The sequence below is a fragment of the Pseudorca crassidens genome, chromosome 11, assembly GCF_039906515.1.
Source record: "Pseudorca crassidens isolate mPseCra1 chromosome 11, mPseCra1.hap1, whole genome shotgun sequence".
NCBI classification, from domain to species: domain Eukaryota; kingdom Metazoa; phylum Chordata; class Mammalia; order Artiodactyla; family Delphinidae; genus Pseudorca; species Pseudorca crassidens.
Window position 1 is genome coordinate 95,226,028 of NC_090306.1, and position 8,025 is coordinate 95,234,052.

Genomic DNA, 8,025 nt, shown 5'->3' on the forward strand with positions numbered 1-8,025 from the left:
GGTGTTTTTGCCCAGCTGCTGCTGGTGCCTTAGAAACTTGGAGAAGAGACCTTAGGTAGCTGGAACTCAGAACTTCAGATCGCTGAGGAGGGGATGAGGTGAGCCTCATACTGAGAATGTGGAAAAAATTAGAAACTAGAACCGATTGTTACTGGGACCACCTACAGCTTCCAGGGCAGCACTGCTGGGTACAGTGAACGAATATAAAGGAACAAATGCCTGTCTACTCTCCATCCTTCCGGCCTCCCTCTAGTGCCCCCTAGTGGCAGAGATTACTGGGAATCAGTTGGCAAAGCAGAAATGTGGTTTGGAGACCCAACCCCAGCTCAAGAAAGCTGAGCACAGAAGGGTAGGTTTGGAGCTAAGAGGAGATACTAACTAGCCCACGGGCTACGGACGCATTTAGACCCCTGGTCTTTACAAACCCGGTGCCCCCGTCTCTGAGCCACCGTGGATCTGGAACGTTGAACATATACGCCTCCTGTTGGCTGGCTGCAGGGAATGCAAAATGCCGCAACCACTTTCTAAAGTGGTTTTCTTAGAAGGTTAAATAGGCACCTACCGTGCGACCCAGCACCTCGCTCTTAGATATTTACCCAAGAGAGATGAAGACTCATGTCCACACAAGCCTTTGTACGTGAGTGATTGCAGCAGCTTTGTTTTAATAACCCCAAACTTGGAAACAGCACTGATGTCCATCAACTTGTGAATAGATACCAAATTGTGGTATATTCATACAATAGACTGCTACTTGGCGATAAAAAGAATAAATTACTGATGTACACACCAACTCTGATGAATTATACCATGTGAAAAAAGCCAGAGACAAAAGACTACATACTCTATAATTAATTCCATTTGTATGAAATTTGAGAAAAGGCAAAATAGAATGATAGAAAACAGGTCAGTGGTTGCCGGGGCCTGGGGTGGGGAAGGCAGGAGATTGATGGCAAAGGGGCACGATCTTTTAGGGGACCTTTTAGGAATAATGGAAATCTCCTATATTGTGATGTGATGGTTACATAATTGTCAAAACCCATTGAATTACACTTTAAGTTGGTGAGTTTTATCGTATGCAAATTATACCTCGATAAAGCCAATTCTTAAAAACAATGCTGTTAGAACGGGGCACATGGTCTGTTCACTTCCAAGTCTACCTCCCGTGAGCCACCGTCCAAGTTGCAGACAAAGGGATCTTTTAAACATTAATCAAGGCTTCCCTGGTGGAGCAGTGGTTGGGAGTTGCCTGCCAATGCAGGGGACACGGGTTCGAGCCCTGATCCTGGGAAGATCCCACATGCCATGGAGCAACTAAGCCCGTGAGCCACAACTACTGAGCCTGCGCTCCAGAGCCTGCGAGCCACAACCCCTGAGCCCATTGCCACAACTACCGAAGCCTGCGCGCCTAGAGCCCGTGAGGCCACTGCAATGAGAGGCCCGTGCACCTCAAGGAAGAGTGGCCCCCGCTCACCACAGCCGGAGAGAGCCCTCGCGCGCAACGAAGACCGAATGCAGCCATAAATAAATAAATTTTTTTAAAAAAGTTAATCAGATTACATCACTCTTTTTTTTAAAACACTCTCATGGATTCTCTCTCCCCTTTGAAAGAAATCCAGAGGATGACTGTGGCCTACAAGTCCCTCTGCCCTACTTACGGACCCCAACACTACGGGGACTGGAGCGGTAGGACAAATGGAGGCCCGTGTACCATGTGTCTAAATACATAAGGCTGCAGAACGAGCCCACAAACCGCAAATAAAACAATTCTGCCCTTCTACCTTGGCGAGCAGACCTTCATGGCAAGCTGGAAGGCCAGGTTCAAATTTAGAAGTCTTGGAGTCTTTTGGAGTTCTGTGCCAGAGGTGATGGCATGGAAGGCAGACCCTAGGCCGCAGCTTGCCCACGCCCTCGCCTTTCCACCCTGGCTCCATCTGAAACTGAGGATACCTGCCAGGTCCCTGGAGACATTTGTGTTTGCAACCCCCTGGGGGCTGAAGACAGCATTGGGCAGAGAATCAGGGAAACTGGATTCTTAACGTGTATCTCCTGGTTTCTCCCCGTATTGTGCTTTGTTCTGTGTGCATGTGTAATGTGTGGGCATGCATGCGTGTGTGTGTGTATGTCTCCAAGTGTGCGTGTGCACACACGTCTGTGTATGTGCATGTGTGTGCAGGTGCGTGCATGCCCGTGCATATGCACGCGTGTGCATGCACGTGCGCGTGTGTGTGCATGCATGCATATTTACGTGTGCACGCCAACAGGAGTGTGGGCTCCCTGAAGGCAGCGCCTGTGCCAGATCCATCTCCCTGTCCTTTCTACCCGTGAAGAGTGGTCGTTAAATGCTTGTGGAATGAACGAATGGGCCAGTATAGCACAGTTATTAACAGTGTGGTTTGGACTCAGCCAGATTTAAGGTCAAAATCTTCCTTTGCAGCTCACCCTCTAGGTCACTTTGGTTCAGTTTCCTAATCCCATAGAGCCTCGGTTTCCTCATTTTCAGAGTGGGGATAAAAATATGACCTATTTTATGGGGGTTGGTGTGAGGATTAAGTAACAACAATCAGAGCCAACATGCACTGAGCTGCTTTCCGAGCCAGACACTGTTGTAAGGGCTTTGCAAGTGCTAACTCATATACTCCTGCAATTTTTTTTGGGGGGGGGGGCGGCTGGGTTGGGTCTTCGTTGCTGCACGTGGGCTTTCTCTAGTGGCGGCGAGCGGGCGCCACTCTTCACTGGGTGCACGGGCTTCTCACCGCCGTGGCTTCTCTTGCTGCAGAGCGCGTGCTCTAGATGCACAGGTGCACAGGTAGTTGTGGCTCGCGGGCTCTAGAGCGCAGGCTCAGTAGCTGTGGTGCACGGGCCTAGCCGCTTCGCGGCACTTGGGATCCTCCCAGACCGGGGCTCGAACCGGTGTGCCCTGAATTGGCAGGCGGATTCTTAACCACTGCACCACCAGGGAAGCCTCACTCCTGCAATTTTATGGTGGAGGGTTAGTTAAACAGTAAACTCAGAGCATCTCGGCCGTTATCATACTTATCAACGGAGAGGATATTCAGGATCCTTAAGCCTCAGGGAGCATCTTCTCATGAATCTTGCTCAGATTCTGACTGATGAGGCCGTCTGGAGAGGGCTGTGAGATCCAGCAGGCAGCGCTCTGCCAGGCTCTCTCACACAATTTGACCCTCTGGTCGGACCGGTAGTTTTCTTGCGGTTTACGACATTCTTCCTCTAGGTAGCGAGGCAGAGTGGGAACTGGGCCTCTGGGTCGCAGCGCCCCCTGGTGGTCTATTTCCGTAAATATTTTGATTACGTGCAGAGTCGTTTCCACAACTCAAGTGCAGTGATAGTGGATGACATATATGGGGAAAACAATAGAATTTGATGTGATGTTTTAAGTCAGAGGGGAGCAAGGTGTGCAGGGAGAGATAGATTAAGAAGGGACCAAGACCTACTAAGGAAATGATCATCAATAATAACATTAACATCAATGATTTACTGCCCACCTTCCATGGACCAGGCATCGTACCGAGTTCTTGGCGTCCAACCACCTTATTTAACACACTTCCAGAAGGTATGTATCACAAGAACAATGACTTTCATCTGGAACTTAGCACACAGTAGGTGTCTGGGATGTAGAAGGTGCTCACTACATTTTGAACAAATGAATAAGGCAATAATCCTATGAAGCAAATATTATCTCTATTTAGAAAAATGAACAAGGAAACTGATGGTCAGAGAGGTCACAGAGCTCGTGTGTGCCAGAGCCAGGGCACCTGAGTTCCAGACCCAGCTCTGCTGCTGGCGCGTCACAGAGGAGGGCAGGGCACTACACGTGGCCTCACCCACACACTCTCTGTCTTCAAATACTGCTCTTGAGGGCCTGCCAGGTGGCTCCTTATGGCTCAGAGAGGAGGTCCAGTGAAGCTCCCCTCATAAACTATAAAGAGACACATGTGGGTCAGGGTTGGGGAATTCAGGGCATGAGGGATTCCCCAGGAATCTTGTTCAGTCTAATCTAAGATTTTCCTTCTCTTCCCTAAGAGAGTCACTGATTCAGGCAGCAGGCATTTACTGAGTTCCCATCATGGGCTTCTGGGAGCATCTCCTGGTCCTGCAGAAGCTGCACACCTCCTCCCCAGCCCCTGACCATCACCGCGCTCCCTTTCCTGCAGCTGGAGCTCTTAGCCCCAACAAGTGGCTACTCAGAGGTAGGTTTCCTCATTCTACCTCGCACACCCACAGCCCCCGAATGAGTAAGGTTTGAAAAAGCCTGTGCATTTGGTGACATTTAGATCCAGTCCTCATTCAGGCTCTCGCAATCCCTCAGGCATGTTCTGAGTGTATTGAAACTTTCCTTGGAGACGTGGTTATGAATGGATATTAGTAAACCTTCGTAATGCAGCGATGCCCCTTCTCTGGGTGGCCCCCAGCATTTGGTCCTTGAGCCTATTTATTTCTCATATTCCATCCTCTTTGCCACTGTCTGAATGTCACTTTACTGTCATTGGCTTCCGACTGCCCCTAGCAGTTTTCTTCCTCCTGATTCTGTGCTTCAAACCTCTGAGCTGTTAGGTTTGGGTGTAACCTTCAAAGCAACCTGGCGGGAAGGGAGGGCCAGCGTGCATGCTTCTGTGAATAAAATATGTGAGCTTTACTGCCCGGACCGGGAGCTACCAATTCGGACAGCTGGATGACTTGTGTGTGAGTTTTACTCACGGGCTGTGGCGGGGGGAGGGGGGGGGAGGTTATCACAGGTCAGTTCTCGAGATGCAGGAGGTCACTTCAGGCATTTCTTTGTATCTACCCAGAAAGGCTGGATACAGATGTGCTCTGCTGGAATGTGTGAAGGGTTTGGCTCCTCTCCCTGGCTATTCCTCTGCCTCGTTCTCCTCCTACGGCAGTAGCAGCAGCGGAAGACCAGTGGTAGAGGCGGAGGGACACGGGGAACCGCAGCCGGCCCGCTGCTGACAGTGTCTGGCCTCAAATTACACAGTATCAGAGCTCGGGCGTAAAATTAGCAGCAGTGTTCTGTATACGGGGAGCCACAGGGAAAATACCCATATTCAGCAGATCCACGGGCAGGGACAGAAGAAAGGGAGAGAAGGAGCTGGGGAGGGAAAGAGCTGGCCCACCGCAGGCCCCTGGCCCTTCCCTGGACATCCTTGTCCCTGCCCCCTACTGCCGAGTCAGGGCCACGGGAGGCTTCTGGGGGTGGAGGGGGCCGGGGATGGGGAGGGAAGACCTTGAGAAACCTGGGAAGGTGAATTTGAGGGCTTGTTCTACCCTACACACACACACACACACACACACACACACACACACGTACACATTGAAAACTTTGAATAAGATTTAGAAATTCCCACATCTAGGCACTTTTCACACATTTTTTCTTGTTAATTCTTACTACAACCCCATTCGGTAAACCTATTTTACACATGAGTAAAGAAAGGATGAAAAAGGACATATTAGCTCACCCAGGTTCACATGCTGTAAACGTATTCATGTTTATGGTCATTTTGTGCCCACTTAGATTCCAGCATTTAAATATATCCTCTCTGCAGCCACTATGGAGGACAGTATGGAGGTTCCCTAAACGACTGAAAATAGAGTTACCCTATGATCCAGCAATCCCACTCCTGGGCATATCTCCGGAAAAGATGGAAACTCTAACTTGGAAAGATACATGCACCCCAGTGTTCATAGCAGCACTATTTACAATAGCCAAGACATGGCAGCAACCTAAATGTCCATCGACAGATGAACGGATAATGAAGATGTGGGATATATACACAATGGAATATTACTCAGCCATAAAAAGCATGAAATAATGCCATTTGCAGCAATACGGATGGACCTAGAGATTATCATACTAAGTGAAGGAAGTCAGACAGAGAAAGACACACATCATATGATATCACTTATATGTGGGATCTAAAAAAATGGTACAAATGAACTTATTTCCAAATCAGAAATAGACTCACAGACACAGAAAACAAACTTATGATTACCAAAGGGGAAGGGGAGGGTAAATTAGGAGCTTGGGATTAACATATATGCACTACTATATATAAAATAGATAAACAACAAGGACCTACTGTATAGCACAGGGAACTATATTCAATACGTTGTAATAGCCTATAATGGAAAAGAATTTGAAAAAGAATATATGTATATATATATAATGGAATCACTTTGCTGTATATCAGAAACTAACACAACATTATAAATCAACCGCAATAAAAATTTTTTAAATAAATAAATAAATATATATATATCCTCTCAGACTCACAATGTCACTACTGTACGCATCACATGCTTGGATAGACACAGCATAAACACACTCACGCTTGTCTGCACAGACTTGTACGTGTTTATAAACACGTTTGTATACAATACGTGTTTTTAACTATACACGTATGATGATGCACACAATCGCATGTCAGTGCTGGATCCTACTTTCTGGCTAAAACTGTTGTCACTTCCTGTCTTTCCTGACCAACTCTAGGCCAGCGTCCTCCTGGACCCCAGCCGCGGCTCAGCGCTTGCCCCTCTTGGAACTCACAGACAATGGCCACATCGGCCACAAGTAACCCTGTCCTGTTACTGATCATTTAGTTGTTTCATCTTCCAGTTGAGCGGAACCCGGAGACACCAGGGACTGGGTCGGAGTCATTGTTTGTATTATTTCTGGCTCTTTGGGTGTGAATTCTTCTGTACGTTCGGTCTATGAGCTAGCTTTCATAGTGGAGAGGCTCTTTCCACCATTTGTAGTTTTGGTCTGTGAGCCCACGGGACAGTTTCGCTATTGCTCTGCAGGCTCATGGACTCCAAAGTATTTTGAGGTAATGCTTCAGCTTGGGAATTCTATACCACGTGGGCAGCTTAGATCTTAGATCAGTGCACGTTTCAGGCTTGAGGCTCTGATCTGGTGTATGTCTCTCTCATTCCACCCGTGGCCTGGGAGAGTATCTCAGTTCCTGCAGTGACCCCAGGCTGATAGCTGAGACGTTCTATTCCTTTCATCAGTTCTGACACTCAGTTTCACACTGGGAGCGCAGGTTTGACTTCCTGCCGACAGAGCAGGACCTATAGCCTGGACCTAGTCCCAGATTAGGCATTAAAATCTCAGCCCTATGAACCCATTTCCACCCTTGGTTTTCCCATTGGGTGTGGCGTGCCTCTCACTGGTATAGATTTCCCCTCTCTTAAAATCGAAAATTACACGTTCTTGCTTTTGAGCTGGACTCTTTATGTTTAAAATACTTAAAAATTTATTATCTAGCAGTTTTTATATGCCTGGAGTAGGATGGGAAATTTCAACTTGTGTTCACCCTGCCATGTTAGTTTATATCTATATTCTAAATGCCTTTCTTGGTAAATAGTTGTTGATTGGGTATCTCTCTCCATTTTTCTCCTTTCTTGTCTTCTCTTCTGTCCTTCTCCAAAGCGGTCTCTGCCTCCCAAGGAGTCCATAAAGGATCTTGGTTTCAGAAGAGCCTTTGCCCCTGAAGAGAGGGAGGGAGATCCTCACTGGGTCAGGACTGTAGTGCTGGGCCCAGAGCATACTTCCTCCTGCGGACTCTGCCTCCACCCTGAACTCTACTGGGGGCAGAAGGTCCCTTGGGGTGGCTGGGTAGAGCGGGACGAGGTTCAGAGGAAGGACTTGAGGCTCCCAGCTGCCCTTCATTCTTGGAGCCAGACAGCCCTTGGGATCCTGAGAATGGCTCGTATTCCCAGTCCCTGTGTCTGGGAAATAACAAAGGAACTGCAGTGGGAAGTCCTGGTTCCAGGCTCCACCCAGCCGGGTTTGTCCCTGCAGAACCCTGTCCCAGTCCTGGGGGGTCTTAATTCAGCATGGGTTTGGGGCAGAGGGAGTCAGAAGGGCCCATTCTGTGATGGTACAAGGCACGGTTTCCCCACCATCTATATCCTCTTCCTGCTGCCTTTCTACTTTGTATCTGTGATGCATGAGTTTATATGAATGTGAATATGAGTGTGTGTGTGTGTGTGTGTGTGTGTGTGTGT